Genomic DNA, 22,350 nt, shown 5'->3' on the forward strand with positions numbered 1-22,350 from the left:
CCTTCCACCCAGCGTTCCCCCACGTCTCCCGATAAAAATGATACCTCACTTGTGTGGGTAGGCCTAGCGCCCGTGACAGGATATGCCCCAAAACGCAACGTGGACACATCACATTTTTTCATTGAAAACAGTGCCTACCTGTAGATTTTGGCCTCTAGCTCAGCCGGCACCTAGGGAAACCTACCAAACCTGTGCATTTCTGAAAACTAGAGACCTAGGGGAATCCAAGATGGGGTGACTTGTGTGGCTCGGACCAGGTTCTGTTACCCAGAATCCTTTGCAAACCTCAAAATTTGGCTAAAAAAACACATGTTCCTAACATTTCTGTGGCAGAAAGTTCTGGAATCTGAGAGGAGCCACGAATTTCCTTCCACCCAGCGTTCCCCCACGTCTCCCGATAAAAATGATACCTCACTTGTGTGGGTAGGCCTAGCGCCCGCGACAGGAAACGCCCCAAACCGCAACGTGGACACATCCAAATTTGTGAAGGAAAACAGAGGTGTTTTTTGCAAAGTGCCTACCTGTAGATTTTGGCTTGTAGCTCAGCCGCCACCTAGGGAAACCTACCAAACCTGTGAATTTCTGAAAACTAGAGACCTAGGGGAATCCAAGATGGGGTGACTTGTGTGGCTCGGACCAGGTTCTGTTACCCAGAATCCTTTGCAAACCTCAAAATTTGGCTAAAAAAAACACATGTTCCTCACATTTCTGTGGCAGAAAGTTCTGGAATCTGAGAGGAGCCACGAATTACCTTCCACCCAGCGTTCCCCCACGTCTCCCGATAAAAATGATACCTCACTTGTGTGGGTAGGCCTAGCGCCCGTGACAGGAAACGCCCCAAAGCGCAACGTGGACACAGCCAAATTGGTGAAGGAAAACAGAGGTGTTTTTTGCAAAGTGCCTACCTGTAGATTTTGGCCTGTAGCTCAGCCGCCACCTAGGGAAACCTACCAAACCTGTGCATTTCTGAAAACTAGAGACCTAGGGGAATCCAAGATGGGGTGACTTGTGTGGCTCGGACCAGGTTCTGTTACCCAGAATCCTTTGCAAACCTCAAAATTTGGCTAAAAAAACACATGTTCTTCACATTTCTGTGGCAGAAAGTTCTGGAATCTGAGAGGAGCCACGAATTTCCTTCCACCCAGCGTTCCCCCACGTCTCCTGATAAAAATGATACCTCACTTGTGTGGGTAGGCCTAGGGCCCGTGACAGGAAATGCCCCAAAGCGCAACGTGGACACATTACAGAAAACAGACCTGTTTTTAGCAAAGTGCCTACCTGCAGATTTTGGCCTGTAGCTCAGCCGCCACCTAGGGGAACCTACCAAACCTGTGCATTTCTGAAAACTAGAGACCTAGGGGAATCCAAGATGGGGTGACTTGTGTGGCTCGGACCAGGTTCTGTTACCCAGAATCCTTTGCAAACCTCAAAATTTGGCTAAAAAAACACATGTTCCTCACATTTCTGTGGCAGAAAGTTCTGGAATCTGAGAGGAGTCACAAATTTCCTTCCACCCAGCGTTCCCCCACGTCTCCCGATAAAAATGATACCTCACTTGTGTGGGTAGGCCTAGCGCCCGTGACAGGATATGCCCCAAAACGCAACGTGGACACTTCACATTTTTTCATTGAAAACAGTGCCTACCTGTAGATTTTGGCCTCTAGCTCAGCCGGCACCTAGGAAAACCTACCAAACCTGTGCATTTCTGAAAACTAGAGACCTAGGGGAATCCAAGATGGGGTGACTTGTGTGGCTCGGACCAGGTTCTGTTACCCAGAATCCTTTGCAAACCTCAAAATTTGGCAAAAAAAACACATGTTCCTAACATTTCTGTGGCAGAAAGTTCTGGAATCTGAGAGGAGCCACGAATTTCCTTCCACCCAGCGTTCCCCCATGTCTCCCGATAAAAATGATACCTCACTTGTGTGGGTAGTCCTAGCGCCCGTGACAGGAAATGCCCCAAAGCGCAACGTGGACACATCACAGAAAACAGACCTGTTTTTAGCAAAGTGCCTACCTGTAGATTTTGGCCTCTAGCTCAGCCGGCACCTAGGGAAGCCTACCAAACCTGTGCATTTCTGAAAACTAGAGACCTAGGGGAATCCAAGATGGGGTGACTTGTGTGGCTCGGACCAGGTTCTGTTACCCAGAATCCTTTGCAAACCTCAAAATTTGGCTAAAAAAACACATGTTCCTCACATTTCTGTGGCAGAAAGTTCTGGAATCTGAGAGGAACCACAAATTTCCTTCCACCCAGCGTTCCCCCACGTGTCCCGATAAAAATGATACCTCACTTGTGTGGGTAGGCCTAGCGCCCGCGACAGGAAACGCCCCAAACCGCAACGTGGACACATCCAAATTTGTGAAGGAAAACAGAGGTGTTTTTTGCAAAGTGCCTACCTGTAGATTTTGGCCTGTAGCTCAGCCGCCACCTAGGGAAACCTACCAAACCTGTGCATTTTTGAAAACTAGAGACCTAGGGGAATCCAAGATGGGGTGACTTGTGTGGCTCGGACCAGGTTCTGTTACCCAGAATCCTTTGCAAACCTCAAAATTTGGCTAAAAAAACACATGTTCCTCACATTTCTGTGGCAGAAAGTTCTGGAATCTGAGAGGAGCCACGAATTTCCTTCCACCCAGCGTTCCCCCACGTCTCCCGATAAAAATGATACCTCACTTGTGTGGGTAGGCCTAGGGCCCGTGACAGGAAATGCCCCAAAGCGCAACGTGGACACATCACAGAAAACAGACCTGTTTTTAGCAAATTGCCTACCTGCAGATTTTGGCCTGTAGCTCAGCCGCCACCTAGGGAAACCTACCAAACCTGTGCATTTCTGAAAACTAGAGACCTAGGGGAATCCAAGATGGGGTGACTTGTGTGGCTCGGACCAGGTTCTGTTACCCAGAATCCTTTGCAAACCTCAAAATTTGGCTAAAAAAACACATGTTCCTCACATTTCTGTGGCAGAAAGTTCTGGAATCTGAGAGGAGCCACAAATTTCCTTCCACCCAGCGTTCCCCCACGTCTCCCGATAAAAATGATACCTCACTTGTGTGGGTAGGCCTAGCGCCCGTGACAGGATATGCCCCAAAACGCAACGTGGACACATCACATTTTTTCATTGAAAACAGTGCCTACCTGTAGATTTTGGCCTCTAGCTCAGCCGGCACCTAGGAAAACCTACCAAACCTGTGCATTTCTGAAAACTAGAGACCTAGGGGAATCCAAGATGGGGTGACTTGTGTGGCTCGGACCAGGTTCTGTTACCCAGAATCCTTTGCAAACCTCAAAATTTGGCAAAAAAAACACATGTTCCTAACATTTCTGTGGCAGAAAGTTCTGGAATCTGAGAGGAGCCACGAATTTCCTTCCACCCAGCGTTCCCCCATGTCTCCCGATAAAAATGATACCTCACTTGTGTGGGTACTCCTAGCGCCCGTGACAGGAAATGCCCCAAAGCGCAACGTGGACACATCACAGAAAACAGACCTGTTTTTAGCAAAGTGCCTACCTGTAGATTTTGGCCTCTAGCTCAGCCGGCACCTAGGGAAGCCTACCAAACCTGTGCATTTCTGAAAACTAGAGACCTAGGGGAATCCAAGATGGGGTGACTTATGTGGCTCGGACCAGGTTCTGTTACCCAGAATCCTTTGCAAACCTCAAAATTTGGCTAAAAAAACACATGTTCCTCACATTTCTGTGGCAGAAAGTTCTGGAATCTGAGAGGAGCCACAAATTTCCTTCCACCCAGCGTTCCCCCACGTCTCCCGATAAAAATGATACCTCACTTGTGTGGGTAGGCCTAGCGCCCGCGACAGGAAACGCCCCAAACCGCAACGTGGACACATCCAAATTTGTGAAGGAAAACAGAGGTGTTTTTTGCAAAGTGCCTACCTGTAGATTTTGGCCTGTAGCTCAGCCGCCACCTAGGGAAACCTACCAAACCTGTGCATTTTTGAAAACTAGAGACCTAGGGGAATCCAAGATGGGGTGACTTGTGTGGCTCGGACCAGGTTCTGTTACCCAGAATCCTTTGCAAACCTCAAAATTTGGCTAAAAAAACACATGTTTCTCACATTTCTGTGGCAGAAAGTTCTGGAATCTGAGAGGAGCCACAAATTTCCTTCCACCCAGCGTTCCCCCACGTCTCCCGATAAAAATGATACCTCACTTGTGTGGGTAGGCCTAGCGCCCGTGACAGGATATGCCCCAAAACGCAACGTGGACACATCACATTTTTTCATTGAAAACAGTGCCTACCTGTAGATTTTGGCCTCTAGCTCAGCCGGCACCTAGGGAAACCTACCAAACCTGTTCATTTCTGAAAACTAGAGACCTAGGGGAATCCAAGATGGGGTGACTTGTGTGGCTCGGACCAGGTTCTGTTACCCAGAATCCTTTGCAAACCTCAAAATTTGGCTAAAAAAACACATGTTCCTAACATTTCTGTGGCAGAAAGTTCTGGAATCTGAGAGGAGCCACAAATTTCCTTCCACCCAGCGTTCCCCCACGTCTCCCGATAAAAATGATACCTCACTTGTGTGGGTAGGCCTAGCGCCCGCGACAGGAAACGCCCCAAACCGCAACGTGGACACATCCAAATTTGTGAAGGAAAACAGAGGTGTTTTTTGCAAAGTGCCTACCTGTAGATTTTGGCCTGTAGCTCTGCCGCCACCTAGGGAAACCTACCAAACCTGTGCATTTTTTAAAACTAGAGACCTAGGGGAATCCAAGATGGGGTGACTTGTGTGGCTCGGACCAGGTTCTGTTACCCAGAATCCTTTGCAAACCTCAAAATTTGGCAAAAAAAACACATGTTCCTAACATTTCTGTGGCAGAAAGTTCTGGAATCTGAGAGGAGCCACGAATTTCCTTCCACCCAGCGTTCCCCCATGTCTCCCGATAAAAATGATACCTCACTTGTGTGGGTACTCCTAGCGCCCGTGACAGGAAATGCCCCAAAGCGCAACGTGGACACATCACAGAAAACAGACCTGTTTTTAGCAAAGTGCCTACCTGTAGATTTTGGCCTCTAGCTCAGCCGGCACCTAGGGAAGCCTACCAAACCTGTGCATTTCTGAAAACTAGAGACCTAGGGGAATCCAAGATGGGGTGACTTGTGTGGCTCGGACCAGGTTCTGTTACCCAGAATCCTTTGCAAACCTCAAAATTTGGCTAAAAAAACACATGTTCCTCACATTTCTGTGGCAGAAAGTTCTGGAATCTGAGAGGAGCCACAAATTTCCTTCCACCCAGCGTTCCCCCACGTCTCCCGATAAAAATGATACCTCACTTGTGTGGGTAGGCCTAGCGCCCGCGACAGGAAACGCCCCAAACCGCAACGTGGACACATCCAAATTTGTGAAGGAAAACAGAGGTGTTTTTTGCAAAGTGCCTACCTGTAGATTTTGGCTTGTAGCTCAGCCGCCACCTAGGGAAACCTACCAAACCTGTGCATTTCTGAAAACTAGAGACCTAGGGGAATCCAAGATGGGGTGACTTGTGTGGCTCGGACCAGGTTCTGTTACCCAGAATCCTTTGCAAACCTCAAAATTTGGCTAAAAAAACACATGTTTCTCACATTTCTGTGGCAGAAAGTTCTGGAATCTGAGAGGAGCCACAAATTTCCTTCCACCCAGCGTTCCCCCACGTCTCCCGATAAAAATGATACCTCACTTGTGTGGGTAGGCCTAGCGCCCGTGACAGGATATGCCCCAAAACGCAACGTGGACACATCACATTTTTTCATTGAAAACAGTGCCTACCTGTAGATTTTGGCCTCTAGCTCAGCCGGCACCTAGGGAAACCTACCAAACCTGTTCATTTCTGAAAACTAGAGACCTAGGGGAATCCAAGATGGGGTGACTTGTGTGGCTCGGACCAGGTTCTGTTACCCAGAATCCTTTGCAAACCTCAAAATTTGGCTAAAAAAACACATGTTCCTAACATTTCTGTGGCAGAAAGTTCTGGAATCTGAGAGGAGCCACAAATTTCCTTCCACCCAGCGTTCCCCCACGTCTCCCGATAAAAATGATACCTCACTTGTGTGGGTACTCCTAGCGCCCGTGACAGGAAATGCCCCAAAGCGCAACGTGGACACATCACAGAAAACAGACCTGTTTTTAGCAAAGTGCCTACCTGTAGATTTTGGCCTCTAGCTCAGCCGGCACCTAGGGAAGCCTACCAAACCTGTGCATTTCTGAAAACTAGAGACCTAGGGGAATCCAAGATGGGGTGACTTGTGTGGCTCGGACCAGGTTCTGTTACCCAGAATCCTTTGCAAACCTCAAAATTTGGCTAAAAAAACACATGTTCCTCACATTTCTGTGGCAGAAAGTTCTGGAATCTGAGAGGAGCCACAAATTTCCTTCCACCCAGCGTTCCCCCACGTCTCCCGATAAAAATGATACCTCACTTGTGTGGGTAGGCCTAGCGCCCGTGACAGGAAACGCCCCAAACCGCAACGTGGACACATCCAAATTTGTGAAGGAAAACAGAGGTGTTTTTTGCAAAGTGCCTACCTGTAGATTTTGGCCTGTAGCTCAGCCGCCACCTAGGGAAACCTACCAAACCTGTGCATTTTTGAAAACTAGAGACCTAGGGGAATCCAAGATGGGGTGACTTGTGTGGCTCGGACCAGGTTCTGTTACCCAGAATCCTTTGCAAACCTCAAAATTTGGCTAAAAAAACACATGTTTCTCACATTTCTGTGGCAGAAAGTTCTGGAATCTGAGAGGAGCCACAAATTTCCTTCCACCCAGCGTTCCCCCACGTCTCCCGATAAAAATGATACCTCACTTGTGTGGGTAGGCCTAGCGCCCGTGACAGGATATGCCCCAAAACGCAACGTGGACACATCACATTTTTTCATTGAAAACAGTGCCTACCTGTAGATTTTGGCCTCTAGCTCAGCCGGCACCTAGGGAAACCTACCAAACCTGTTCATTTCTGAAAACTAGAGACCTAGGGGAATCCAAGATGGGGTGACTTGTGTGGCTCGGACCAGGTTCTGTTACCCAGAATCCTTTGCAAACCTCAAAATTTGGCTAAAAAAACACATGTTCCTAACATTTCTGTGGCAGAAAGTTCTGGAATCTGAGAGGAGCCACGAATTTCCTTCCACCCAGTGTTCCCCCACGTCTCCCGATAACAATGATACCTCACTTGTGTGGGTAGGCCTAGCGCCCGCGACAGGAAACGCCCCAAACCGCAACGTGGACACATCCAAATTTGTGAAGGAAAACAGAGGTGTTTTTTGCAAAGTGCCTACCTGTAGATTTTGGCTTGTAGCTCAGCCGCCACCTAGGGAAACCTACCAAACCTGTGCATTTCTGAAAACTAGAGACCTAGGGGAATCCAAGATGGGGTGACTTGTGTGGCTCGGACCAGGTTCTGTTACCCAGAATCCTTTGCAAACCTCAAAATTTGGCTAAAAAAACACATGTTTCTCACATTTCTGTGGCAGAAAGTTCTGGAATCTGAGAGGAGCCACAAATTTCCTTCCACCCAGCGTTCCCCCACGTCTCCCGATAAAAATGATACCTCACTTGTGTGGGTAGGCCTAGCGCCCGTGACAGGATATGCCCCAAAACGCAACGTGGACACATCACATTTTTTCATTGAAAACAGTGCCTACCTGTAGATTTTGGCCTCTAGCTCAGCCGGCACCTAGGGAAACCTACCAAACCTGTTCATTTCTGAAAACTAGAGACCTAGGGGAATCCAAGATGGGGTGACTTGTGTGGCTCGGACCAGGTTCTGTTACCCAGAATCCTTTGCAAACCTCAAAATTTGGCTAAAAAAACACATGTTCCTAACATTTCTGTGGCAGAAAGTTCTGGAATCTGAGAGGAGCCACGAATTTCCTTCCACCCAGTGTTCCCCCACGTCTCCCGATAACAATGATACCTCACTTGTGTGGGTAGGCCTAGCGCCCGCGACAGGAAACGCCCCAAACCGCAACGTGGACACATCCAAATTTGTGAAGGAAAACAGAGGTGTTTTTTGCAAAGTGCCTACCTGTAGATTTTGGCTTGTAGCTCAGCCGCCACCTAGGGAAACCTACCAAACCTGTGCATTTCTGAAAACTAGAGACCTAGGGGAATCCAAGATGGGGTGACTTGTGTGGCTCGGACCAGGTTCTGTTACCCAGAATCCTTTGCAAACCTCAAAATTTGGCTAAAAAAAACACATGTTCCTCACATTTCTGTGGCAGAAAGTTCTGGAATCTGAGAGGAGCCACGAATTTCCTTCCACCCAGCGTTCCCCCACGTCTCCCGATAAAAATGATACCTCACTTGTGTGGGTAGGCCTAGCGCCCGTGACAGGAAACGCCCCAAACCGCAACGTGGACACAGCCAAATTGGTGAAGGAAAACAGAGGTGTTTTTTGCAAAGTGCCTACCTGTAGATTTTGGCCTGTAGCTCAGCCGCCACCTAGGGAAACCTACCAAACCTGTGCATTTCTGAAAACTAGAGACCTAGGGGAATCCAAGATGGGGTGACTTGTGTGGCTCGGACCAGGTTCTGTTACCCAGAATCCTTTGCAAACCTCAAAATGTGGCTAAAAAAACACATGTTCCTCACATTTCTGTGGCAGAAAGTTCTGGAATCTGAGAGGAGCCACGAATTTCCTTCCACCCAGCGTTCCCCCACGTCTCCTGATAAAAATGATACCTCACTTGTGTGGGTAGGCCTAGGGCCCGTGACAGGAAATGCCCCAAAGCGCAACGTGGACACATCACAGAAAACAGACCTGTTTTTAGCAAAGTGCCTACCTGCAGATTTTGGCCTGTAGCTCAGCCGCCACCTAGGGAAACCTACCAAACCTGTGCATTTCTGAAAACTAGAGACCTAGGGGAATCCAAGATGGGGTGACTTGTGTGGCTCGGACCAGGTTCTGTTACCCAGAATCCTTTGCAAACCTCAAAATTTGGCTAAAAAAACACATGTTCCTCACATTTCTGTGGCAGAAAGTTCTGGAATCTGAGAGGAGCCACAAATTTCCTTCCACCCAGCGTTCCCCCACGTCTCCCGATAAAAATGATGCCTCACTTGTGTGGGTAGGCCTAGCGCCCGTGACAGGATATGCCCCAAAACGCAACGTGGACACATCACATTTTTTCATTGAAAACAGTGCCTACCTGTAGATTTTGGCCTCTAGCTCAGCCGGCACCTAGGGAAGCCTACCAAACCTGTGCATTTCTGAAAACTAGAGACCTAGGGGAATCCAAGATGGGGTGACTTGTGTGGCTCGGACCAGGTTCTGTTACCCAGAATCCTTTGCAAACTTCAAAATTTGGCTAAAAAAACACATGTTCCTAACATTTCTGTGGCAGAAAGTTCTGGAATCTGAGAGGAGCCACAAATTTCCTTCCACCCAGCGTTCCCCCACGTCTCCCGATAAAAATGATACCTCACTTGTGTGGGTAGGCCTAGCGCCCGCGACAGGAAACGCCCCAAACCGCAACGTGGACACATCCAAATTTGTGAAGGAAAACAGAGGTGTTTTTTGCAAAGTGCCTACCTGTAGATTTTGGCCTGTAGCTCTGCCGCCACCTAGGGAAACCTACCAAACCTGTGCATTTTTTAAAACTAGAGACCTAGGGGAATCCAAGATGGGGTGACTTGTGTGGCTCGGACCAGGTTCTGTTACCCAGAATCCTTTGCAAACCTCAAAATTTGGCTAAAAAAACACGTTTCTCACATTTCTGTGGCAGAAAGTTCTGGAATCTGAGAGGAGCCACAAATTTCCTTCCACCCAGCGTTCCCCCACGTCTCCCGATAAAAATGATACCTCACTTGTGTGGGTAGGCCTAGCGCCCGTGACAGGATATGCCCCAAAACGCAACGTGGACACATCACATTTTTTCATTGAAAACAGTGCTTACCTGTAGATTTTGGCCTCTAGCTCAGCCGGCACCTAGGGAAACCTACCAAACCTGTGCATTTCTGAAAACTAGAGACCTAGGGGAATCCAAGATGGGGTGACTTGTGTGGCTCGGACCAGGTTCTGTTACCCAGAATCCTTTGCAAACCTCAAAATTTGGCTAAAAAAACACATGTTCCTAACATTTCTGTGGCAGAAAGTTCTGGAATCTGAGAGGAGCCACGAATTTCCTTCCACCCAGCGTTCCCCCACGTCTCCCGATAAAAATGATACCTCACTTGTGTGGGTAGGCCTAGCGCCCGCGACAGGAAACGCCCCAAACCGCAACGTGGACACATCCAAATTTGTGAAGGAAAACAGAGGTGTTTTTTGCAAAGTGCCTACCTGTAGATTTTGGCTTGTAGCTCAGCCGCCACCTAGGGAAACCTACCAAACCTGTGCATTTCTGAAAACTAGAGACCTAGGGGAATCCAAGATGGGGTGACTTGTGTGGCTCGGACCAGGTTCTGTTACCCAGAATCCTTTGCAAACCTCAAAATTTGGCTAAAAAAAACACATGTTCCTCACATTTCTGTGGCAGAAAGTTCTGGAATCTGAGAGGAGCCACGAATTTCCTTCCACCCAGCGTTCCCCCACGTCTCCCGATAAAAATGATACCTCACTTGTGTGGGTAGGCCTAGCGCCCGTGACAGGAAACGCCCCAAAGCGCAACGTGGACACAGCCAAATTGGTGAAGGAAAACAGAGGTGTTTTTTGCAAAGTGCCTACCTGTAGATTTTGGCCTGTAGCTCAGCCGCCACCTAGGGAAACCTACCAAACCTGTGCATTTCTGAAAACTAGAGACCTAGGGGAATCCAAGATGGGGTGACTTGTGTGGCTCGGACCAGGTTCTGTTACCCAGAATCCTTTGCAAACCTCAAAATTTGGCTAAAAAAACACATGTTCCTCACATTTCTGTGGCAGAAAGTTCTGGAATCTGAGAGGAGCCACAAATTTCCTTCCACCCAGCGTTCCCCCACGTCTCCCGATAAAAATGATACCTCACTTGTGTGGGTAGGCCTAGCGCCCGTGACAGGATATGCCCCAAAACGCAACGTGGACACATCACATTTTTTCATTGAAAACAGTGCCTACCTGTAGATTTTGGCCTCTAGCTCAGCCGGCACCTAGGAAAACCTACCAAACCTGTGCATTTCTGAAAACTAGAGACCTAGGGGAATCCAAGATGGGGTGACTTGTGTGGCTCGGACCAGGTTCTGTTACCCAGAATCCTTTGCAAACCTCAAAATTTGGCAAAAAAAACACATGTTCCTAACATTTCTGTGGCAGAAAGTTCTGGAATCTGAGAGGAGCCACGAATTTCCTTCCACCCAGCGTTCCCCCATGTCTCCCGATAAAAATGATACCTCACTTGTGTGGGTAGTCCTAGCGCCCGTGACAGGAAATGCCCCAAAGCGCAACGTGGACACATCACAGCAAACAGACCTGTTTTTAGCAAAGTGCCTACCTGTAGATTTTGGCTTCTAGCTCAGCCGGCACCTAGGGAAGCCTACCAAACCTGTGCATTTCTGAAAACTAGAGACATAGGGGAATCCAAGATGGGGTGACTTGTGTGGCTCGGACCAGGTTCTGTTACCCAGAATCCTTTGCAAACCTCAAAATTTGGCTAAAAAAACACATGTTCCTCACATTTCTGTAGCAGAAAGTTCTGGAATCTGAGAGGAGCCACAAATTTCCTTCCACCCAGCGTTCCCCCACGTCTCCCGATAAAAATGATACCTCACTTGTGTGGGTAGGCCTAGCGCCCGCGAAAGGAAACGCCCCAAACCGCAACGTGGACACATCCAAATTTGTGAAGGAAAACAGAGGTGTTTTTTGCAAAGTGCCTACCTGTAGATTTTGGCCTGTAGCTCAGCCGCCACCTAGGGAAACCTACCAAACCTGTGCATTTTTTAAAACTAGAGACCTAGGGGAATCCAAGATGGGGTGACTTGTGTGGCTCGGACCAGGTTCTGTTACCCAGAATCCTTTGCAAACCTCCAAATTTGGCTAAAAAAACACATGTTTCTCACATTTCTGTGGCAGAAAGTTCTGGAATCTGAGAGGAGCCACAAATTTCCTTCCACCCAACGTTCCCCCACGTCTCCCGATAAAAATGATACCTCACTTGTGTGGGTAGGCCTAGCGCCCGTGACAGGATATGCCCCAAAACGCAACGTGGACACATCACATTTTTTCATTGAAAACAGTGCCTACCTGTAGATTTTGGCCTCTAGCTCAGCCGGCACCTAGGGAAACCTACCAAACCTGTTCATTTCTGAAAACTAGAGACCTAGGGGAATCCAAGATGGGGTGACTTGTGTGGCTCGGACCAGGTTCTGTTACCCAGAATCCTTTGCAAACCTCAAAATTTGGCTAAAAAAACACATGTTCCTCACATTTCTGTGGCAGAAAGTTCTGGAATCTGAGAGGAGCCACGAATTTCCTTCCACCCAGCGTTCCCCCACGTCTCCCGATAAAAATGATACCTCACTTGTGTGGGTAGGCCTAGCGCCCGCGACAGGAAACGCCCCAAAGCGCAACGTGGACACATCCAAATTTGTGAAGGAAAACAGAGGTGTTTTTTGCAAAGTGCCTACCTGTAGATTTTGGCTTGTAGCTCAGCCGCCACCTAGGGAAACCTACCAAACCTGTGCATTTCTGAAAACTAGAGACCTAGGGGAATCCAAGATGGTGTGACTTGTGTGGCTCGGACCAGGTTCTGTTACCCAGAATCCTTTGCAAACCTCAAAATTTGGCTAAAAAAAACACATGTTCCTCACATTTCTGTGGCAGAAAGTTCTGGAATCTGAGAGGAGCCACGAATTTCCTTCCACCCAGCGTTCCCCCACGTCTCCCGATAAAAATGATACCTCACTTGTGTGGGTAGGCCTAGCGCCCGTGACAGGAAACGCCCCAAAGCGCAACGTGGACACATCACAGAAAACAGACCTGTTTTTAGCAAAGTGCCTACCTGCAGATTTTGGCCTGTAGCTCAGCCGCCACCAAGGGAAACCTACCAAACCTGTGCATTTCTGAAAACTAGAGACCTAGGGGAATCCAAGATGGGGTGACTTGTGTGGCTCGGACCAGGTTCTGTTACCCAGAATCCTTTGCAAACCTCAAAATTTAGCTAAAAAAAACATGTTCCTCACATTTCTGTGGCAGAAAGTTCTGGAATCTGAGAGGAGCCACAAATTTCCTTCCACCCAGCGTTCCCCCACGTCTCCCGATAAAAATGATACCTCACTTGTGTGGGTAGGCCTAGCGCCCGTGACAGGATATGCCCCAAAACGCAACGTGGACACATCACATTTTTTCATTGAAAACAGTGCCTACCTGTAGATTTTGGCCTCTAGCTCAGCCGGCACCTAGGGAAGCCTACCAAACCTGTGCATTTCTGAAAACTAGAGACCTAGGGGAATCCAAGATGGGGTGACTTGTGTGGCTCGGACCAGGTTCTGTTACCCAGAATCCTTTGCAAACCTCAAAATTTGGCTAAAAAAACACATGTTCCTAACATTTCTGTGGCAGAAAGTTCTGGAATCTGAGAGGAGCCACAAATTTCCTTCCACCCAGCGTTCCCCCACGTCTCCCGATAAAAATGATACCTCACTTGTGTGGGTAGGCCTAGCGCCCGCGACAGGAAACGCCCCAAACCGCAACGTGGACACATCCAAATTTGTGAAGGAAAACAGAGGTGTTTTTTGCAAAGTGCCTACCTGTAGATTTTGGCCTGTAGCTCAGCCGCCACCTAGGGAAACCTACCAAACCTGTGCATTTTTTCAAACTAGAGACCTAGGGGAATCCAAGATGGGGTGACTTGTGTGGCTCGGACCAGGTTCTGTTACCCAGAATCCTTTGCAAACCTCAAAATTTGGCTAAAAAAACACATGTTTCTCACATTTCTGTGGCAGAAAGTTCTGGAATCTGAGAGGAGCCACAAATTTCCTTCCACCCAGCGTTCCCCCACGTCTCCCGATAAAAATGATACCTCACTTGTGTGGGTAGGCCTAGCGCCCGTGACAGGATATGCCCCAAAACGCAACGTGGACACATCACATTTTTTCATTGAAAACAGTGCCTACCTGTAGATTTTGGCCTCTAGCTCAGCCGGCACCTAGGGAAACCTACCAAACCTGTGCATTTCTGAAAACTAGAGACCTAGGGGAATCCAAGATGGGGTGACTTGTGTGGCTCGGACCAGGTTCTGTTACCCAGAATCCTTTGCAAACCTCAAAATTTGGCTAAAAAAACACATGTTCCTAACATTTCTGTGGCAGAAAGTTCTGGAATCTGAGAGGAGCCACGAATTTCCTTCCACCCAGCGTTCCCCCACGTCTCCCGATAAAAATGATACCTCACTTGTGTGGGTAGGCCTAGCGCCCGCGAAAGGAAACGCCCCAAACCGCAACGTGGACACATCCAAATTTGTGAAGGAAAACAGAGGTGTTTTTTGCAAAGTGCCTACCTGTAGATTTTGGCTTGTAGCTCAGCCGCCACCTAGGGAAACCTACCAAACCTGTGCATTTCTGAAAACTAGAGACCTAGGGGAATCCAAGATGGGGTGACTTGTGTGGCTCGGACCAGGTTCTGTTACCCAGAATCCTTTGCAAACCTCAAAATTAGGCTAACAAAAACACATGTTCCTCACATTTCTGTGGCAGAAAGTTCTGGAATCTGAGAGGAGCCACGAATTTCCTTCCACCCAGCGTTCCCCCACGTCTCCCGATAAAAATGATACCTCACTTGTGTGGGTAGGCCTAGCGCCCGTGACAGGATATGCCCCAAAACGCAACGTGGACACATCACATTTTTTCATTGAAAACAGTGCCTACCTGTAGATTTTGGCCTCTAGCTCAGCCGGCACCTAGGGAAACCTACCAAACCTGTGCATTTCTGAAAACTAGAGACCTAGGGGAATCCAAGATGGGGTGACTTGTGTGGCTCGGACCAGGTTCTGTTACCCAGAATCCTTTGCAAACCTCAAAATTTCGCTAAAAAAACACATGTTCCTAACATTTCTGTGGCAGAAAGTTCTGGAATCTGAGAGGAGCCACGAATTTCCTTCCACCCAGCGTTCCCCCACGTCTCCCGATAAAAATGATACCTCACTTGTGTGGGTAGGCCTAGCGCCCGCGACAGGAAACGCCCCAAACCGCAACGTGGACACATCCAAATTTGTGAAGGAAAACAGAGGTGTTTTTTGCAAAGTGCCTACCTGTAGATTTTGGCTTGTAGCTCAGCCGCCACCTAGGGAAACCTACCAAACCTGTGCATTTCTGAAAACTAGAGACCTAGGGGAATCCAAGATGGGGTGACTTGTGTGGCTCGGACCAGGTTCTGTTACCCAGAATCCTTTGCAAACCTCAAAATTTGGCTAAAAAAAACACATGTTCCTCACATTTCTGTGGCAGAAAGTTCTGGAATCTGAGAGGAGCCACGAATTTCCTTCCACCCAGCGTTCCCCCACGTCTCCCGATAAAAATGATACCTCACTTGTGTAGGTAGGCCTAGCGCCCGTGACAGGAAACGCCCCAAAGCGCAACGTGGACACAGCCAAATTGGTGAAGGAAAACAGAGGTGTTTTTTGCAAAGTGCCTACCTGTAGATTTTGGCCTGTAGCTCAGCCGCCACCTAGGGAAACCTACCAAACCTGTGCATTTCTGAAAACTAGAGACCTAGGGGAATCCAAGATGGGGTGACTTGTGTGGCTCGGACCAGGTTCTGTTACCCAGAATCCTTTGCAAACCTCAAAATTTGGCTAAAAAAACACATGTTCCTCACATTTCTGTGGCAGAAAGTTCTGGAATCTGAGAGGAGCCACGAATTTCCTTCCACCCAGCGTTCCCCCACGTCTCCTGATAAAAATGATACCTCACTTGTGTGGGTAGGCCTAGGGCCCGTGACAGGAAATGCCCCAAAGCGCAACGTGGACACATCACAGACAACAGACCTGTTTTTAGCAAAGTGCCTACCTGCAGATTTTGGCCTGTAGCTCAGCCGCCACCTAGGGAAACCTACCAAACCTGTGCATTTTTGAAAACTAGAGACCTAGGGGAATCCAAGATGGGGTGACTTGTGTGGCTCGGACCAGGTTCTGTTATCCAGAATCCTTTGCAAACCTCAAAATTTGGCAAAAAAAACACATGTTCCTAACATTTCTGTGGCAGAAAGTTCTGGAATCTGAGAGGAGCCACGAATTTCCTTCCACCCAGCGTTCCCCCACGTCTCCCGATAAAAATGATACCTCACTTGTGTGGGTAGGCCTAGCGCCCGCGACAGGAAACGCCCCAAACCGCAACGTGGACCCATCCAAATTTGTGAAGGAAAACAGAGGTGTTTTTTGCAAAGTGCCTACCTGTAGATTTTGGCTTGTAGCTCAGCCGCCACCTAGGGAAACCTACCAAACCTGTGCATTTCTGAAAACTAGAGACCTAGGGGAATCCAAGATGGGGTGACTTGTGTGGCTCGGACCAGGTTCTGTTACCCAGAATCCTTTGCAAACCTCAAAATTTGGCTAAAAAACATGTTCCTCACATTTCTGTGGCAGAAAGTTCTGGAATCTGAGAGGAGCCACGAATTTCCTTCCACCCAGCGTTCCCCCACGTCTCCCGATAAAAATGATACCTCACTTGTGTGGGTAGGCCTAGCGCCCGTGACAGGAAACGCCCCAAAGCGCAACGTGGACACAGCCAAATTGGTGAAGGAAAACAGAGGTGTTTTTTGCAAAGTGCCTACCTGTAGATTTTGGCCTGTAGCTCAGCCGCCACCTAGGGAAACCTACAAAACCTGTTCATTTCTGAAAACTAGAGACCTAGGGGAATCCAAGATGGGGTGACTTGTGTGGCTCGGACCAGGTTCTGTTACCCAGAATCCTTTGCAAACCTCAAAATTTGGCTAAAAAAACACATGTTCCTCACATTTCTGTGGCAGAAAGTTCTGGAATCTGAGAGGAGCCACGAATTTCCTTCCACCCAGCGTTCCCCCACGTCTCCTGATAAAAATGATACCTCACTTGTGTGGGTAGGCCTAGGGCCCGTGACAGGAAATGCCCCACAGCGCAACGTGGACACATCACAGAAAACAGACCTGTTTTTAGCAAAGTGCCTACCTGCAGATTTTGGCCTGTAGCTCAGCCTCCACCTAGGGAAACCTACCAAACCTGTGCATTTCTGAAAACTAGAGACCTAGGGGAATCCAAGATGGGGTGACTTGTGTGGCTCGGACCAGGTTCTGTTACCCAGAATCCTTTGCAAACCTCAAAATTTGGCTAAAAAAACACATGTTCCTCACATTTCTGTGGCAGAAAGTTCTGGAATCTGAGAGGAGCCACAAATTTCCTTCCACCCAGCGTTCCCCCACGTCTCCCGATAAAAATGATACCTCACTTGTGTGGGTAGGCCTAGCGCCCGTGACAGGATATGCCCCAAAACGCAACGTGGACACATCAAATTTTTTCATTGAAAACAGTGCCTACCTGTAGATTTTGGCCTCTAGCTCAGCCGGCACCTAGGAAAACCTACCAAACCTGTGCATTTCTGAAAACTAGAGACCTAGGGGAATCCAAGATGGGGTGACTTGTGTGGCTCGGACCAGGTTCTGTTACCCAGAATCCTTTGCAAACCTCAAAATTTGGCAAAAAAAACACATGTTCCTAACATTTCTGTGGCAGAAAGTTCTGGAATCTGAGAGGAGCCACGAATTTCCTTCCACCCAGCGTTCCCCCACGTCTCCCGATAAAAATGATACCTCACTTGTGTGGGTAGGCCTAGCGCCCGCGACAGGAAACGCCCCAAACCGCAACGTGGACACATCCAAATTTGTGAAGGAAAACAGAGGTGTTTTTTGCAAAGTGCCTACCTGTAGATTTTGGCCTGTAGCTCAGCCGCCACCTAGGGAAACCTACCAAACCTGTGCATTTCTGAAAACTAGAGACCTAGGGGAATCCAAGATGGGGTGACTTGTGTGGCTCGGACCAGGTTCTGTTACCCAGAATCCTTTGCAAACCTCAAATTCTGTCTAAAAAAACACATTTTCCACACATTTCGGTGACAGAAAGTTCTGGAATCTGAGTGGAGCCACAAATTTCCTTCCACCCAGTGTTCCCCCAAGTCTCCCGATAAAAATGATACCTCACTTGTGTGGGTGGGCCAGGTGCCTGCAACAGAATAAGACCCAAAACTTGTAGAGATAGAGGGAATAGCACAGCAAGTTTATAAGGACATATTCTTTTATACATCTTTAGACTGACTCTGCTTTGGGGACCCACATAAGTGAGGTGTCATTTTACTTGGGAGGCTGAGGGGAACACTGGGGAGTAGGAATTTTGTGCTGGAGTGGTGATCCTACGAAGAAAAGTAAGGAAAATATGCTTTTTTAAGCACATTTTGAGGTTTACAGAGGAGTCTGGGTAAGAAAATGTTGGGGGATCCACGCAAGCCACACCTCCCTGGACTCCTTGGGGTGTCTAGTTTTATAAAATGTCTGGGTTTGGTAGGTTTCCCTAGATGAAGGCCGCACACAGGACCAAAAACATAGGTGCCCTCTCCCCCCCAAACACAGGTAGTTTTGTAATATATCGTTTTGATGTGCCCACATACGTCCGTGATGTGCCAAACACTAAAATTTTGAAAAGAAACACAGTTAGGTTATGTGAAAAAGACCCCTCACCCACCAACCAAGTTGGTGGCATGCTTCATCATTGGGGTCCCACCTGAGGCACCTAGCGTGTCACAGGTGTGCTGCGACGCCTGATTACAGCGGAGCAGGTTTTGTCATTTTTACCACACATACTGGTTGGATTTGGCACGAGGGTGAGTGATGGTTCAGTGGATCAAATTTTACTAACAAGAGCTTTCACAAAAATGAAATGCACTGTTAGTAACTGAAAGGCAAAAAACTGAACCAATGACTCACAGCTCGTGAGCTGTAAAGCCGCGACAAGGCACCAACCGCTTTACAGTCCATTCACACAACTTTCATACATGACACACACAAGGCCATTCACACCGCCAGCCACGGGCCCAGCACATTACAAAACTCACATCGACAGACAGCGCCACTCAGGGGCCCATCACTTACATACGCCCACATGCCTGATACAACAATCACACCAGCTGATGGGAGTGTGTGGACTGGTGTTTGGCTGGCAGTGTGTTGCAGTAGCCAACAGCAAGTCAATATGTACACTCTCAGCCAAGCCCCACTCCACCCACAATGGCATCATTTTTTTTTTTTTTTTTAACAGAGGAACCCCTAACTAAGTATTACAAAACTACAAACACAAAAGCTCTAACTAAGAACATGACAGAAATGCTAACCATGAAACTAAACACATGAAAATACAAAACAGACATGAGTTTACACTCATGGTTGTTCCCAGAAATTCTTCTGGGTGTGGTAATTCTTAAAACAAGCACCGACACACAGCCCAGGCTTTGAAGAACAATCTGGGCAGTACATTCGAGTCTCCCTCCGGATACCTCTTCGAAAACACACTCTACATTTCTTAGCTGGAAAGTCTTTTTTGGGTGTGGGAGGAATGTGCTCAGCAAAGTGGCGATCTTTCAATCTAGCCACATCCTCCACCACTGCTCCTCTAGGAACTCTGGCCTGTTCCACCACAATAAGGCTCTCTATCACTGACTCCTGAAATTTCACAAATGTCATCTTTGACTCTGGAGACCTATCCCTAAACACAATAAAAGCATTGAAGGTTGCTAAGTGGAAGAGGTGAAGTGCTAACTTCTTATACCAAACGTAAGACTTACGAATAGCAGTATAAGGTTCCAACCTCTGGTCAACTCTATCTACACCTCCCATGTGCTTATTATAATCCAAAATGCACACAGGTTTGCGCACTTCAGCAACCTGGCCCCAAACAGTCACAGGGGAAGTACTCTCATCATGGATGGTACTTAGCATGTAGACATCCCTCTTGTCTGAAAATTTCAAAGCTAGCAGCTCCTCGTTCCGCAAGGCAGAGCACTGTCCTCTCTCAAGTTTTTTACAGACAAGCTCCCTTGGATAGCCTTTCCGGTTAGAACGGATTGTGCCACAAGCAACTGTGTCCACTCTAAACAATTCCTTGAACAATTGCACACCAGTGTAGAAGTTATCTACATACAAATGGTGACCTTTGTTGAACAGTCGTCTACCAAGATCCCACACAATTTTCTCAGTAACTCCAAAAGTGGGAGGACAACCAGGGGGGTCAATATTGGAATCCCTACCAGTGTACACACGGAAACTATACACATATCCTGTCCTACTTTCAGACAGCATATACAATTTAATTCCATATCGTGGCCTTTTGCTAGGAATGTACTGCCTAAAAACCAAACGACCCTTGAAGAGGACCAAAGACTCGTCCACACTTAACTCTTTGCATGGAACATAGACCTCCGAAAACCGATCTACAAAATGATCAAGGACAGGCCTAATCTTAAAAAGACGGTCAGAATCTGGGTGATCTTGTGGCAAGGCTAAAGCATTGTCAACAAAATGCAGCATCCTAAGAAGAAGCAAATACCGATTACGACTCATGGTCGCTGGAAATATAGCTGTTGCCATCAAGGGACTAGTAGACCAATAAGAAGCCAGTGACAGCTTCCTTATCAACCCCATCAAAAAAGTCAAACCCCAAAACTTTTTTAACTCCTCCAAATTTGTGGGAATCCACTGGGCAGCTCTAGAGTGTGGCCTAAGTCTAGCAGCGTTGTCCCTCAAATGCTGCTCCGCATACAAATTAGTCTGCTCAACAATCTCTTCCAAAAACACATCATCCATGAATAACTCAAAGAAATTGATAGGCATAAAGTTCTCTATATTGGCATTACACCCCGGGAGACCAGTAAAGGCAGGCAACTCTGGCTGCTCCATGTTTGGGGGAACCCAGACATCAGGTCTTATAACGGGAAACCTTTCAGCCCCAGGTTGCTGCACTATTGGCACATCAATGTCCTCCTCTAAAACAGGCCCTTCATCTGCACTGAGTGTGCCTTCATCATCAGAAGATTCCCCTCCAAGAGAAACATCACTGCCAGAATCTCTGACTTCCTCCTCTGCCTCAGATGCAGAGTCCGTCTCATAGTCATGATCAGACTGTGACTCAAAAAGCATACCAACCACCTGCTGAGCGGTCATCCTGCGGCTAGCCATGATCTCTCCTGCTAAAATTAACTGGACAAATTCACCACCAACAACCAGCACTGTGTAAGACAAGTAACAAAGTGTAGCTTTGTTAGTAAGAGTTATAAACTCAAAAACTATACCGCTCACTTGCCTGAAAAAGCTTGATTCACCAGCTACTACACAGCAATCACCAATGATATCCCACTAAAAATAAAGAAAGAAAGGCAAATTAGAAATAAGACAAAACAAATATCATTGTGCACAAACCTAAGGACAATTTCACACACAATCCTGCATTTAGTACACCCCCTACAAACATGTAATTCATGCATGGCAACAATACTCCTTTGGAGAAAATTGTTTTTACTTACCTAAAACATGCAACTGTGCAAACTGCAGGTCAACCACTGCCAAAACCGCAAGGAGCCACAGCAAATAAAGCAAAAGCTTTGAACTAGAACAAAAAGGAGGAAAACATTTTTTATCACAAATGCAAAGACTTCTTCAGTTGACAAACACCCCACCATCAAACATTTAGAAATTGGTGCCTAAGTGGATTCTGCCATAGGGGCAGATGGGCCTACTAATAAAATAGGCCTGTCTACCCCAAGGAAGCCAGAAAATACCTTTAGTAGTGTGTCCCCATGGAGAGCGACCCTTGCCAAAGGGGACAACCCTAAAAAAAAAAAAAAAAAACACACACAACACTATCCCTGGTGCCTAAGTGGCTTCTACCCGCCTTGGGGGCAGGTGGGCCTAACAAAATAGGCCCATCTGCCCCCAGGGGGTGTAGAAAGGGGCAACAGGTCAATGCCCCCCTTGGGGGGGGGCGCCCCGTGACCAAGGGCCCGCCCCCCCACAAAAATAAACAAATAAAAAAAATCCCTGGCGTTCTAGTGGTTTCTGCCCCCCTTGGGGGCAGACCAGCCTAAAAATAATAGGCTGATCTGTCTCCAAGGGGTGCAGAAATGGCCTAGGTACATGTGCCCCCAAAGTGGGGGGCGACCCTTGCCCAAGGCCCCCCCCATCCACTAACACACACACACACTATCCCTGGTGTCTAAGTGGCTTCTGCCCCCCTTGGGGGCAGGTGGGCCTAACATAATAGGCCCACCTGCCCCCAGAGGGTGTAGAAATGGCCAACAGGTCAATGCCCCCCTTGGGGGGGGCGCCCGTGACCAAGGGGACGCCCCCCACAAAAATAAACACATAAAAAGAAATCCCTGGCGTTCTAGTGGTTTCTGTCCCCCTTGGGGCAGATCAGCCTAAAAATAATAGGCTGATCT

This window comes from Pleurodeles waltl, chromosome 4_2 (genome assembly GCF_031143425.1).
Source record: "Pleurodeles waltl isolate 20211129_DDA chromosome 4_2, aPleWal1.hap1.20221129, whole genome shotgun sequence".
NCBI classification, from domain to species: domain Eukaryota; kingdom Metazoa; phylum Chordata; class Amphibia; order Caudata; family Salamandridae; genus Pleurodeles; species Pleurodeles waltl.